The sequence below is a fragment of the Sus scrofa genome, chromosome 14 (assembly GCF_054392235.1).
Source record: "Sus scrofa isolate SSC_HxYL_T2T_F1_AM1 chromosome 14, Sscrofa_HxYL_maternal_Yorkshire_Landrace_v2.0, whole genome shotgun sequence".
Lineage (NCBI taxonomy): Eukaryota > Metazoa > Chordata > Mammalia > Artiodactyla > Suidae > Sus > Sus scrofa.
The window spans coordinates 163,369,673-163,383,633 of NC_139396.1; the positions used below are offsets into that span (position 1 = coordinate 163,369,673).

At 59.4% G+C, this 13,961-nt stretch overlaps 1 protein-coding gene across 4 annotated transcripts in view; it reads left to right on the forward strand.

The window, feature by feature from the left end:
* The window catches only part of INPP5A (inositol polyphosphate-5-phosphatase A), a 159,155-nt gene that overhangs the window by 32,152 nt on the left and 113,042 nt on the right, over nt 1-13,961 (forward strand). The window contains exon 1 of one of the 4 annotated variants that reach the window (XM_084995414.1): nt 6,752-7,815. The exons of the other annotated variants lie outside the window; for them this stretch is intronic. The gene's annotated coding sequence lies outside the window, so the exon portion shown is untranslated. Of the gene's footprint in view, nt 1-6,751; nt 7,816-13,961 lie in introns of those variants that run through there. 4 annotated transcript variants of the gene reach the window in all.

Genomic DNA, 13,961 nt, shown 5'->3' on the forward strand with positions numbered 1-13,961 from the left:
GCCGCAGTGGGCACCGGAGGCCAGGCTGTGGCACATCAAGGGCTCTGGCGGGAGTGGGCTCTGCCTCGGGGCCTCCTCTCTGTGCCCCGAGTAGGAGGCCACAAGCCTGGCTGGGGGAGGTGGGTGGGGCCCAGTTGCAACCTCTAGATTGTGCCGTGTGACAGGTGTTTGGGGTTTTCTGTTCTGTGCGTCAGATCTCATCCTGACAGATGCCCTTGGTCCAGGGGGAGTTGGTCACTCAGCCAGGGCCTGGTCACCCTGGCTGCATCCACCTTTCCCAGAGGGCCTGCCTGGCTGTTCAGGGGGTATCCGTACAGAAGTCCTCACAAGGAGAGGCCCCATCTGAGTGGGTCCTGGCAGCTGTCAGCCTGGGGTCTCTGGACACACACAGCAGGTAGCACACTGAAGCCTCGTGTGTGCCATGCTCACCTGGCTTCATCTGGAGGGGACAGTGGTGGGGTAAGATCCTGCCAGGCCACTCTTCCACAGGTGCACGTGTGTGCCCAGCCTACAGGCGCAGTGTCGGTGACCTCAGGGCCATGCAGGTGAGACCGACCCTACTTCCCCGCCTCCAGCTCCCCAGCCTGCGCTCCGCTGCCCTGTGCCCCCTCCCCACGTGCTTTCCTTTCCTTCCACGGATCCGGGTCCTTGTTTGTAATGCCCAACCCCAGGTACCATATTCTCCATCAGTCAGGATAAGAGTGGCAGAAACCCCAGCTTGGAGAGGCTCGAGTCCTTGTGGGATCCGCTGGCTCGCTTGACTGTCTCCAAGCTGGGGCGGCTTGGGCCACAGGCTTACTTGCCTCATGTTGGCAAAGTGGCTGCAGCCTTGGAAACTGAGGTGCACTCACCGTATCTCCCGGGATGGGGTGGAGGAGATAGGGCTGGGAGTCCTTGGCTCGAGGGCTCTGCATCGACTGCCTGGCTGGTCGCTGGGCCTCCCCTTGCTGCCTCTCCTGTCCTGGAGCCCAGGCCGGGACACCTCTTTGTCCCTCAGCAGTTACGTGCTGTTGGGCATCTGCCTGTGGGTTTCTGACAGCTCCAGGGCACATGGCAGAGCCTCCCTGGCATGGGTGGTCTGTGATTTCCCACCAGGAATGCTGTGTGCACCTGGGTGTGGTGACCCTGGAGAGGGGGCGCAGAGGTGGGGGCGAGTGCACGGCTGGTTTGTGTGTCAGAGGCGGGAGGACGATGAGGGGAAGGGAATTCCCGTTGTGGCGCAGTAATGACCCCGACTAGGAGCCGTGAGGGTGCGGGTTTGATCCCTGGCCTTGCTCAGTGGGTTAAGGATCCGGTGTTGCCATGAGCCCTGGTGTAGGTCGCAGACTCGGCTCGGATCCCGCGTTGCTGTGGCTGTGGGGTAGGCCGGCAGCTACAGCTCCGATTCGACCCCTCGCCTGGGAACCTCCATATGCTGTGGGTGTGGCCCAAGAAGAAGAAGAAAAAAAAAAGAGGCAGGAGGAGGACCCGGCAACAAGAGGCAGGGCCTCCTGTGCAGAAGCAGAGCCCGAGGGGGGGGGAGGCCCTGCCGGCCCCCTCGCCCACCCTCAGGCTGCAGCTCCCGTCTTCCTGTTGTCACTCGCGTGGGCATCTTCCTCGCAGGGGTTGCTGATCCTCTGAGCGCACACAGCCCTGAGGCTGGTCAGCTGAGTGTCAGCGGGGCCACCGGAACAGCTGGGTCAGAGGGACGGGGCTGGAGCAGGATCTGGGGAGATCTGGCTCCTTCGGGGGGGGCGGGGGGGGTGGAAGGTCAAGATGAGGGCGCTGGCCCCTGACCTCAGGAGGTCGGCCCAGTCCAGGCTCCGTCCCTCTTCCCGGATCTGGCACCCGCCTTGCCGGGTCGGGGTTGGGGGCTGGGCTGGCAGTGTGCGTGGGAGACAAGAGGGGACCCATGTCTCCCTTCGGGCAGACGGGCCTCCTCCTCCTCCTCCGGTGTGATTCCAGCCTGCCGCGCCCAGCCGGGGGCCTCGCAGGTGCCCCTGGCGATCCAGCCCTGTCCCTCTCCGCCGTGGGGACCCCGCAGGGCTTGGGATGGGAGGTGACAGCCTGTGCTGCTTAGGGCCTGGCTGTGTTAGCGTTGCCAGGGAGAAGTAAGGAGACGGAGAATTTCACATGTGTTTACTTTACAGGGGCCCTATTTTTAGACTGAAGTTATTTGGGGACTTGAATTTTAAAATTTTCAGGCGTCTCCTAAGACGCGGAATTGGCGTGTCTGGTCGTCGGAGCCGGGACGTTGGGGACCTTGACGGTCTTTCTGTGGCTCCTGACTCCTGGTCGGGCCCCCAGCTGTCCACGTAATGGGGGGCCACTCGCTCCGTCCCCCAGCAGAGCTGCAGAGGGCCCCCCGCCCAGGAAGACCCCCTGCCCTGCAGTGCTCTCCTCCTGGGGGCCTCGCTGGTGGGGCGCGGCCGGGTTAGGGCTGGTTCCAGGGGCCACATGCGTCCGCTTGGTGTGAGGGTGGATTTCGGTGGCTCCTTGACGTGGATTCTGTTTGAGAAGAAGAAAAGCAGAATCCGTTCTCCGGGAATGGGCTGTGCTTCGCGGCCCGGGTCGCAGCAGGACCTTAGGGACCGTCAGCCTCGCTCTCTGTTTACCTTAACTCTTTCCCAACGTTTTATGGTGAAAGTTCCAAGGATGCAGCCGGGTGAACCCGTGTTACCATTAGTGTGTGTGTCCACCGTCGCGGTTCTGTCGTGAGCGCTTTCCTAGACGCGCTTCGCCACGTGTTCACCCCGGATTCGTCGTCTGTCACGCTTGTCTTCTGAGCTTCGGAGGAACTTGCCGGCCGCGTGGGTGGTCGGTGAGCGCAGCTGCCTCCGCGGTGCTTTGCGGGCATCCTGCGCTTCCCTCCGAGCACTTCGGCAGGAGTATCGTTTGCTGGAGCTTGGTGGGTTTAGTTCTTCCTTTGATATGAAGTCCTGGTGCAGCGAAGTGAACAGGCGGAGCACATACCTTTGCTGAGTTTGACAAAGGCTCGTGTTTAGCCCAGACGGTCATCAACCCAACAGGTGCCCCGGAGGTCCCCCGGCCCCGGCAGCTGGGCCCTGATCCCCCCCGCCCCCCCCGGGCTCGTGTTGCCCGTCTCAGGACGGGGTCACCTGTGCCCCGGTCTGTCTGCAGAGGGGCTCGAGACCGACCCACGGTGCCGCCTGTGCGGGGCTTCCTCCCGCTGTGTTGCCGAGCGGCCTCCCCAGGCAGAGCCCCGACGTGCCAGCGGCCCTGGGCACCAACACCTTGTGCCTTCTCGCGCAGCTCTATGAGCTCGTGGTTTCTCTTCTCCGTAATCCCAGCTGGGAGGGGACTGGGCTCCCGTGGGGTGGCGTCGGTTTGGTTTTGTCGCCAACTGCCCAGATTCTTTCCAAAGCGGTCCAGCCGCCTCGCCCCGCCCCCACTGTGGACGTGTCCTCTTCACTGGTACCAGCTTGGCGCCCTGGTCCTGTCGTCGGCCTTCCGCGGCCTGTGCGCTGGCACCTCCTGGCTTCACCCCGATGAAGACACACCGTTAGTGTCTCGCTGGTGACTAATGGTGGCGGGCGTCACTCCAGGGCTTCTTGGCCGTGTGTCTGTGCGTGTGTGTCTGTGTGTGCGGGAGTGCGTGTGTCTGCGTGTGCAGGAGTGCGTGTGTCTGTGTGGGAGTGTGTGTGTGTGTGTGCGTGTGTGGGAGTGTGTGTCTGCGTGTGCGGGAGTGTGTGTGTGTGCGGGAGTGCGTGTGTGTGTGTGTGTGCGCGTGTGCGGGAGTGCGTGTGTCTGCGTGTGCAGGAGTGCGTGTGTCTGTGTGGGAGTGTGTGTGCGTGTGTGTCTGCGTGTGCGGGAGTGTGTGTGTGTGTGTGCGGGAGTGCGTGTGTGTGTGCGCGGGAGTGCGTGTGTGTGTGTGTGCGCGTGTGCGGGAGTGCGTGTGTGTGTGTGCGCGGGAGTGCGTGTGTGTGTGTGTGCGCGTGTGCGGGAGTGCGTGTGTCTGCGTGTGCGTGTGTGTGTGTGTGTGCGCGTGTGCGGGAGTGCGTGTGTCTGCGTGTGCGGGAGTGTGTGTGTGCGTGTGTGGGAGTGCGTGTGTGTCTGCGTGTGCGGGAGTGTGTGTGTGTGTGTGCGGGAGTGCGTGTGTGTGTGTGTGCGCGTGTGCGGGAGTGCGTGTGTCTGCGTGTGCGGGAGTGCGTGTGTGTGTGTGTGCGCGGGAGTGCGTGTGTGTGTGTGTGTGCGCGTGTGCGGGAGTGCGTGTGTGTGCGTGTGCGGGAGTGTGTGTGTGCGTGTGTGGGAGTGCGTGTGTGTGTGTGTGTGCGCGTGTGCGGGAGTGCGTGTGTGTGTGTGTGCGCGGGAGTGCGTGTGTGTGTGTGTGCGCGTGTGCGGGAGTGCGTGTGTCTGCGTGTGCGGGAGTGTGTGTGTGCGTGTGTGGGAGTGCGTGTGTGTCTGCGTGTGCGGGAGTGTGTGTGTGTGTGTGCGGGAGTGCGTGTGTGTGTGTGTGCGCGCGCGTGTGCGGGAGTGCGTGTGTCTGCGTGTGCGGGAGTGCGTGCGCGTGGGTTGGGGTGGTCGTAGAGCACCTCTTGCTCTCTTCTGCCTGAGTTTTCACTGAGTTTGTTTTCATTTCCGAGTCGTAGGGGTTCTTTGTGTGTCCGGATGCCAGTCCTTGGTCAGATGTGCTCTCGCAGGTTCTCCCGGGCTGGGCTTGTCTGTTGGTTTCCTTCGTGGCGATCTCCGCCCGCAGAATCCCGCCGCGACTCTTGCCGATTCCCGCGCTCAGGGCCGTGGGGAAGCCCGGCCCACCCCCACGTCTCCCTGCTTCGAGGAGCCCTGCGGCTTTTGCCCCCTGCCCTGAGGGTTGCGTCGTCTCCCCTCAGTTCCGTGGCTGATGTGAGCTGTGAGCGAGGTGCCTCTCCGCGGGACGGCAGCTGGCCGCCGCCTCTGTCTGCCGTCGGGTCTCGCTCTCCCCGAGGGTCGCCTCGGCGCCGTGGTGGGGATCAGAGAACCGTGCTCTGCCCGTCAGTCTGCTCTTCGAGTCCCTCCAGGAGCACCTGTCCCGACTGCGCCTGGACCCGAGGTCTTGCCGGCAGGTGACGCCTCGACCCGCTCTTCTCCGGTCACGTTAGGGCTTCCTGGCCTGTTGCATTTCCGCCTGTGTTTCAGGGTCAGTTTGTCGGTTTCTGCAACAACCGTCTGAGGTCATGGCCAGGGTTGCGCTGAACTCCTAAGTCCGTGTCGGAGGTGGACCTCTGAGCGGCTCTGTGTCTGTTTGTGGACGAGGAGTCGCCTCCTTCATTCGGGTCTGTAATTTTCCCCCTGAAATACCTTGTGGTTTTCAGTGTGGAGGCCTTGCCTGTCTTTGGTTAAATGTCTTCCTGTGTCATTGATGGTTTTTTGGATGCTGCTGTAAGTGGTGTTTTTAAACATTTCATTTTCTGATTGCTGTTGTTGGAAATGCAAATGAGTTTTTGTCTGTTCGGCTCGTGTCCAGGGACCCTGCGGAACTGTAGCTCTTTCGAGACCTTGGGGCCCATGTCAGCTCAGCACATGTCGGAGGTCCCTCTCTGCCTGGCGGCGCATCCAACCCGCCTGAGATGGGCGGTGGGTGTGGGCCTCCAAGCCCTGCTCTCCTTTGGGGGGAGAGTATGCAGTAGCTCATCAGTGGCAATGCTGGTTGCTGGAGGGGTTTTCTCCTTTTTTTTTTTTTTTTTTTTTTTGGAGATGTCCTTTACCAAACTGAGGAAGTGTCTGTTTCTTACTTTTCTGAAAGTTTCTTTTTCTTTTTCTTTTTTTTTGTCTTTTTGCCTTTTCTAGGGCCGCTCCCATGGCATATGGAGGTTCCCAGGCTAGGGTCAAATCGGAGCTGTAGCCACCGGCCTACAGCACAGCCACAGCAACAGGGATCCGAGCCGTGTCTGCAACCTACAGCACAGCTCACGGCAACGCCGGATCCTCAACCCACTGAGAAAGGCCAGGGATCGAACCTGCAACCTCATGGTTCCTAGTCGGATTCGTTAACCACTGAGCCACGACGGGAACTCCTCCTCTTCTTTTTACGGCTGCTTCTGCGGCACAGGGAAGTTCCCAGGCGAGGGCCCAGAGCTGCAGCTGAGGCCTACACCAGATCCTTAACCCACCGAGCAAGGCCAGGAATCACACCCGCGTCCTCACGGAGACAGTGTGGGTTCTTAATCCCCGAGCCTCTGCAGGAACCGTGAGGCAGTGCTCAAGTCTGTTAAATGCTTTCCCTGTAGCTACTGAAATGATCCATAGTTTTTGTTTTTCAGACTGTAAATTTGGGGGTTACAGTAAGTTAACCCAGACTTGCCTTCCCGGGCTGCTTGGTCCTGTGCGTTTCTGCATTTGGATTCTATATACATTCCTAAGGGAAAATCTGTGATTTTCTTTATTTGAAGGGCTTTGGTATTAGGGCTCAGCTGGCTTCTTAGAAGAAATTGGAAAGCTCTCTCTTCTTTATATTTTTCCAAAAGCCATGTAAGATGAGTGGTGCTTCCTCCTTAAGTGATCAATGGAATTCACTAGTGAAACCATCTGTGTTTTGTGGGAAGGCTTTTGGTCCAAATCCAGTTTCTTTAGCAGATGAAAGTCTTCTGTTTCGCGGTGTGTTGTATTATTTTTAGGGAACGTGCTCCTTTCACCCGGATTGCCGGTTTGTTGGTGCAGCGTTCGTGTGCTCTTGTGATGACCGTGAGGTCTGTATCGATAACTCCTCTGGATTCCTGGCACTGATTCCTTCCTCCGTGCATGTTCCATGCGGGGTTTACCGGTTTTACTGGCCAGTTTAGGAACCAGCTTTTCCGTGGTCTCTCGCTGCCTTCCCGGGTGAGGGTGGGGTGGCTGCCTTGGTGCAGCAGAGTCTGCCCAGGACTCGCCCACCTGAGTGGGCTGCTCTGCTTTGGGGGTTGAAGTGCGTGTCTGGGCCCCGTCTTAACGTCCCGGTGTAAAATTCGCCTCGCTTAGTCCCAGGGAGAATTGAGATGAGGGCTGTGTGGCGCGTGTTGGCCGAGTGTCCTCACCTCCCTGCTGGCCGCCGTGGGTGCTCCCGAGGGGGACGGTCCTGCCGGCCCTGTGGTGAAGCTCACGGCCGCCCACGTGTCTGCCTGTGACCGAGCCGCGCGCTCCGGCCGTGGCTTGACTGCCCCGGGGCCTGTCCTCCTGGAGCTTTTCCGAGTGTTCGTGTTCTTGGCACCCACTCCCTTCGGCCCCGGATCTCTGAGCGTGTGTGTAATTTCCCAGGGAAATTCTCCCTCCCTGGCCGCCCTGCACCCGGGGGGCCCAGCTGGGGTCTGGCTCCTGAGCCAGGCTGCATATGGCAATGGCAAGGGTCACCTTCCCAGGACCCTGGGGACCTCAGCCCACTGCGATCACAGCTGGGAACTGGCCGCATGTCCCTGGGCCCCAGCGTCCGTGACTGTGTGGACGGGGGTTGGTGTCTCGAGGTGGGAAAGCCTGTCCCTTGGGGGAGCGTGTCCTGTGGAGCCGAGCAGAGGCTGCCTGGCCAGCTCCGGCCTGTCCTCCCTTCAGGACCTTCCAGAGCAGGTGACCTGCCACCGCCAGAGGCGCGGGGTCTCTCCCTCCCGCGGGACCCGTCCTCTCTCCTCCGTCTCTGCCCTTGTGCTGCACCTGGGCTCGCCTGGAGGGCCGCTGTGCCATCCCGTCCTCACGACCGTCGCTGGTCGCTCCCCTCCTGGTGAGGGACGCTCGAGCCGTCCACACCTCTCCCCGGAATCCCCTGGGGACTTGGTCCTCGCTGTGTAGTCAGAGGGAGCGCCTGTCGCTTGTTACGGGGCCTGGGAAGCCGCCTGTCTGCACAGTCGCAGTGGACGACCTCTGGAAGGACAGGTGACTGCCGCTGCTGGTGGCATGGCGGGGGGGTTTGAGGTCCTTGGGGGCTTCCCCCTCTTGCTGAATTTCCCGACGTTTCTTTTGAAAAGAAGCCTCCTTATAAACTGGACGGAAAGGCGTGGGTACCTGTCTCGTGGGGAGCAGCAGGATCCCCCCAGCCTGGCTTTTCCCCGGGCAGCCCCCATCTGTCGGGGTTTCCTCTCGTGCCCTCCTGTGTCCCACGGGCCGCAGACTGTCCTGCTCTGACCCCACAGTGCGGTTTGGGGTGGGGCTCCATGCCTGCACATCGGTCACAGCTCAGCCATGTGGTCTGTGCTCATTTTATTTCTTTGCAGTTTCCTTTTTGTTTTGTTTTGTTTTGTTGTCTTTTTAGGGCCACATCCACGTCGTATGGAAGTTCCCAGGCTAGGGGTTGAATTGGAGCTGTAGCCGCTGGCCTACACAGCCACAGCAACGCGGGATCGGAGCCGCACCTGCGACCTACACCGCAGCTCAGGGCAACGCCGGATCCTTAACCCACTGAGCAAGGCCAGGGTTGGAACCTGCATCCTCGTGGATACTAGTTGGGTTTGTGACCTCCGAGCCACAACAGGAGCTCCACTTTCCTTTTTATTGAAAAATAAAGCAGAGAGAACCAGTGTCAGGAAATCGTGTTAAGAGCATTTGGAGGGTGGGAAGGAGACGGCCTGGCGGCAGCTCCCAAATGCATCTCCTGGGGCGGGTCTCCTCCAGCTGCTAAAGCCGGAGGAGGGGGCAGGGCAGGGCGGCCTCGGCCTCAGGAAGGACCCTCGCCCTGCCGTCGCCTGGCTCCGCCCCCGCCCCCTGGGCTCCGTCAGTCAGCGCTGGGCGGGGGTCCTGGCGGGAAATCCCTGTCCCAAAGGGTGCTGTCAGGGGTGCCCTGGCCCTCGGGAGGGGGTGCCCGCGTGGAGGCTCTGTCATTCGGAGGCGGCCGCCGGCTGCACTGGTGCTTAGGATCCAGCCGTAGGCCTCTGCTGAGAACCGGTTCCCCGGTTTGGTCTTGGCCCTGATGGCTCACCTGAGAGGTGGATAATTTCATTTTACAGGCCTTTAATTCAACGTTAAACTTGCTTTGACCTTAGAGTTTGACCCTGTTTGGTGATGCAGAACCCTCCTGAGGGGAAAACGCTGATTTTGTGGTGAATTTTGCCGAGCCCACCTTCCCGGTGGACCACGATTTTCCGAGTTTATGCCTTCACGAGTGGTCTGGCTGTTTTTTTCTTTTCCTTTAATGAAAGAGGAGGCTGTTGCTGAGTTGCTCTTCGTGGGACCCGCTCTCTCACTCTTACTGTGTTCGTTTTTTTAATTTATGTTTTATTAGCAACTGTAAATCAGTTGCTGCTGATTTACAGGTTGAGTCAGTTGCTGCTGGACAGCACGGTGACCCGGTCGCACGCGGGCACACGCTCTTTTCCTCATATTGTTTCCCATCAGGGTCTCTCCCAAGAGACGGCATATATTTTCCTTTTATTCTGCCAGGTTTAGCCAAAGGCATGACAGTGCAAAGAGCCGAAGGAGGCTCAGGCGAGGGGGCCGCCGCCGGCTGCCCCTCTGCCGCCCGGACCCTGGGCGCGGCTCGCCGCGGCCGCCCGCTGTTGGCTCTGCCGGGTGGTGGGAGGTCCCATCCTTACTTCCTTTGGCAAAGCTATTTTTAGCCGCCGTGTGTTTGTGACTCTGCACAGACGAGATTTCCTTTCTCATGAAGGGAAACGGTTTTCCGCAGGGATAATCGCGTGGCCTGGGGCCGGATTTCCTGAGAAACGGGCAGTCCGACCCGCCTGGCGCCTGCCACCCGGCGCATCCCCACGGGCTCAGCCCGCGCAGCGGGGTCTGGGTCTCAGCGACCCAAGCGAAAGCTTTAGGACGCCTCAGAGGAGATGCACGGCGTCCCTGCGTACGGGTCCCAGCCGTCACTGTCTCCGTGGAAGGAGGGCTGGGGCTGCTGCCCCCAGGGCTCCGGGGCTTTGGGGGCCTGGAGTCACGCCTGCCCTGAGCCCAGGCTGCGGCCAGAGTAACCCTTTCCTGGTGTCCGCCGTCCTGCTTGGTGGCCGAAGGAGGGCTCACGCACCCAGGGAGGGCACCGGCCCCATCCCCCTCCTGCTCCTGTGGGTCCCGGAGGGGAGGGGTCGCGCGGGGCTGGGGGCGCAGGACCAGAACGAGGTCTCCTGCTTCCCAACCCTGAGCCCCCCGCGGAGGAAATGATGCCGGGGGCTGGTCAGCTGCAGAGGGCGGCCGTCGGGGCTGCCGTCCTCCGGCCCCCACCTGCCCGCTGGGCCCCTGCTCCCGCGTCCCTGCACCAGCCTCCCTCCAGCGCTGCCGCCCCCGGGGAGCGGATGGACTCTGGCCGCCGGGGCCGTGGGCTTCCTTCGAGACCCTTCCGGCGGACCTGGCCGCAGTGTCCTGCCTCTCCCCAGCCGGTCAGGCCGAGTGGGAGCCCCTGCCGAGTCCCGTGCGTACAGGGCCCGGCAGTACCCAAGCGACACGGGCGGCTGCGTCCTTTCTTCTCCGACGATCCCCGCCTGGCCCGGCCTCGCCCACGGTGTGTGCGGTGTCTGGGGGGTGGGGGCCGGCACCGAGAGGACGGAGTGGGGATGGCCGTGCCGAGGGCGGACGCCAGGTGCATGCGCTGCCGAAGCCGCCCCGGCAGGGTCCCGACGCCACGTTTCATGCGCCTCAAAGGGCCTCTTTCCCATGTTTAGTCCTTCTGAACTGAGAATGGCCTTCCAGGGTCAAAATCTCAAGGGGCGGCTGGCAAAGTGGCCTCTTGGGTTCATGGAAGTGGCTGTCATCACGATGCGGCCGCAGGGTGGGCTCGGGGGGCGTGCACCCGGCCGGGGCAGGAGGGGCGGGGGTGCTGCTGGAGAAGCTGGGCCCGTGCGGCCGTGGTGACCCCGGGCCCTGGGGAGAGGGGGCGGGGGTGGCTACTTGGACCCGTGTGGGCAGGTGAGCCACCAGGACCAGTGCTGTCCTCCAAGCTGGCCAGGCGGCCACCCCTGGGTGACCACAGATGGGTCAGGGGTGCGAGAGGGAGGTGGATGGAGGGGCCACTCGGAGAGAGCCAGGACGTCCACCGAGGGTCACAGCCGCTGTCCGCGACACACGCACCTGCTCACAGCCTGCGGCGCCTCCCCTTGCGGGTCAGAGGGTCGTGCAGGAGTGCGGGGACCTGCCTCAGAGGGAGCGTAAAAGTTGCCGCCCGCAAAGGCGTCCAGGGACACTGCCTCTCCGGCCACGGCGGCCTCTCCTGCGCGGGGTGTCCCGGCCGGTCTGGGTCATGCGGCTCGGGGTCCTCAGTGTCGGCCAGCCCTTGCCCGTGGTCTTTGTGCCGTTGACCGTGGAGGCTGCTGGTCCTGTAGGGTGTCCCGAGTTTGGGGGCCTCGGCGTTGGGGTTTTGGTTCGGGTGCCCCCCCCCCCGCCGCCGCCTCAGGAGCCGGCGCTCCTCCTGGATGTGGGTCAGTCAGATGTCTTTTCTCTGGCACTCGTTTGGTTTTTTCAATATTTTCTCGTGAATTTTTAGGCTTTCCCCTCTTGGCTTTTGCGAGTTCTTCGGATGTGAGGAAGATGAACTCTTTCAGCTGGGATTTGCGTTACAAATATTTTCAATCAGCTTGACACTCGTCTTTGGATTTTACTAATTTTTGGACACGCGGAAGTTTTTTTTCATTGTAGTCGAGCTTATCATTCTTTTTAAAAATCACATTTGGATTCTGAGTCACAGTTTACTTCTCCACGTGAACTTTAGAATCGACTTATCTAGTTGAGCTGGGTGGGTGCGTGTCACTCACTGGTTGTCTGGGCCCGTGAGACAGACCTGGAGCTTTTATGGTGCTGAGTCATCCCTCCGCGAACAGGGGACGGCTCTCCATTGATTGGAGACAGTTTCTTGTCTCTGCCAGCAGTGTCACCACTTTTCTCTCATAAAATTGTCACATTTTAAAATTTGTTCCTAACGCGTACCTTTGGTTACGTTGTTGTTGCTGAGGGGCTTTCTTTCCCCAACGTAGCTTCCGACTGGTTGTTGTGGCATTTATGGTGCTCGTTGGTCTTTGTGTGTTAGTTTTATATCCTGCTGTTTCTTCTGAATTCTTTTTTGTTTGCTTTGGTTTTGCCTGTGATTCCCCGGGTTCCCAGATACACTGTCGCTTGGCCTCTGGCTGTTGTGTCTGTTTTGTCTCCCTCCCTAATACCTTGGACCTTCCAAGGAAGTGGGACTCAACGAGCATCTTATTCTTGTGAGCCTGACCTTGATGGGAGTGGCCAGTGTTTCCCCACGAAGAAGGCTCTGGCTTTGGGGTGAGGGTCGGTTGTGTGGGGTTCGTGGTGTCGCACACACCCGTCCAGTTTATAGCACCGGGGCCTCTCTGGGTTTTCTGTGCCGGGTGACCTGTCATCGCAGACCTAGTGGTACTGCCTGGCGTTTCTGGGGGCGAGGTCCGGACAGCGAAGCCGAGGGTCTCTGGGCTGCGTTCTCATCTGAGAGCCCGGGAGGGAGGGTCTGCGTCGACAGGAGTCATTTCCTGGAGGCTGCGGCGCCTGCGGCGTCTCGCTTCCGCGGGAGGCAGCAGAGAGCAAGCCCTTCGCTTCCAGGCTCCGACCTCAGGTCCTCTTTTCAGAGGCTCCCCTGGTATCTTGTAAGGTCAGATGCACCCAGGTTAATGTCCATTTGATAACTTAAGGTCAGCTAACTTCAGAATTTAATTACATCTGCAGAATCCCTTCCCCTTTGCCACAGAATGATATCTAATCACGGGAGTGACAGCTCATCGTGCTCCCTCTTCCTGGGTGGGGTGACAAGGAGTGAGCAGGGTGGGGCGCAGAGGCCTGCGGGAATTCCACCTGCTGCAGAAAGTGCCTCTCGGCTCCGGGCCCTTAGACTTTTCATAAGTGTGGCTGTCTTTTATTGAAGAGTTTTTCACTTAATTTTTTAACGTCCATCGGTGACGTCTCCATAATTCTTCCCTGTTTAAATCCAAACTTTTGAGCTATATAATTTTCCTTCTCCCTGAAAACGTTTGGAGACATTGCTTTCGGGTCCTGTCTCTTAGCGATGGATTTTTCCTCAGCGTCGTCTGTCCAAGTCAGTCTTATTTCTCCTTTTGAAAGATAATGCTGCTGGGCACATGCTGTGGGTTGTGTTTGGGCTTTTTTTTTTTTTTCTTCACCACTTGTAGCATTTTGTTTCACCCTCTCCTCCTGCTCCCATGACTTCTGCGCAGAGGTTCACTGTAATTCCTGTCCTCGTTCCTCCAAATAGTATATATATACTCTTTCCCCCTTCCTTCTTTCAGAGTTTCTCCTTGTCCTGGGCTTTCAGCAGCCTGTGCCTGGGATTAGGCGTTCCGGCGTCTGGGTCTGCGGCTTGGTGTCTGTCACTGATTTTGCACAGTCCGTGGCCATCGCTTCTTCCAGTTCTCCTTAAGCTCTCTCCTCTCCTTCTTCTCCTGGCACTCCCATTTTTATCTTTCGAAATTGTCGTACCGTTCTTGGATACTCTGTAGTTTTGTTCATTTTTTAAAAATGGCATTTCGGTTTTGGAAGTTTCTGTTGACATCTGTTCAAGCACACTGGTTGTTTCCTTGGCTGGGTCTCATCTGTTAATGAGCCCATGGAAGGCAACCTTCATTTTTGTTAGCGTTTTGATGTCTAGTACTTCCTTTTGCTTCTTTCTAAGAGTTTCCATCCTGCTGCTTATACTGCCCATCTGCGCTTGCATGCCGTCCACTTTTTCATCAAAACTCCGAGAGTATGAATCAGTTATCTTAAATTCCCTTTCTGATACTTCCAAAATCGGTGCCGTAATTGTATCTGATTCTGATGCATTTTTTAAAATGGCTTTGGACTGTTTCCTTCTTGCCTTTGACTGTGCCTTGTAGTTTTCTTTTGGAAGCTGGACACGATGTATTGGGTGGTAGGACTGGGGCCTTTGGTGTGGGGTAAGGAGCTGGGCTGTGTGTGCCCTTTGTTGTGGCTGTGGTACCAGAGGCTTCACACCCCTTCTCCTTGCCTTGTCCTTGGGCTTCCCTAAGGACCCTCCTGAGGGAGCCTGCCCCGCCCCTCTTTTGTCTGGACCCCCTGTCCTCACACCGGAGCCCTGCTGGTGTAGCTCTAAGGAGGGGACAGCTGTT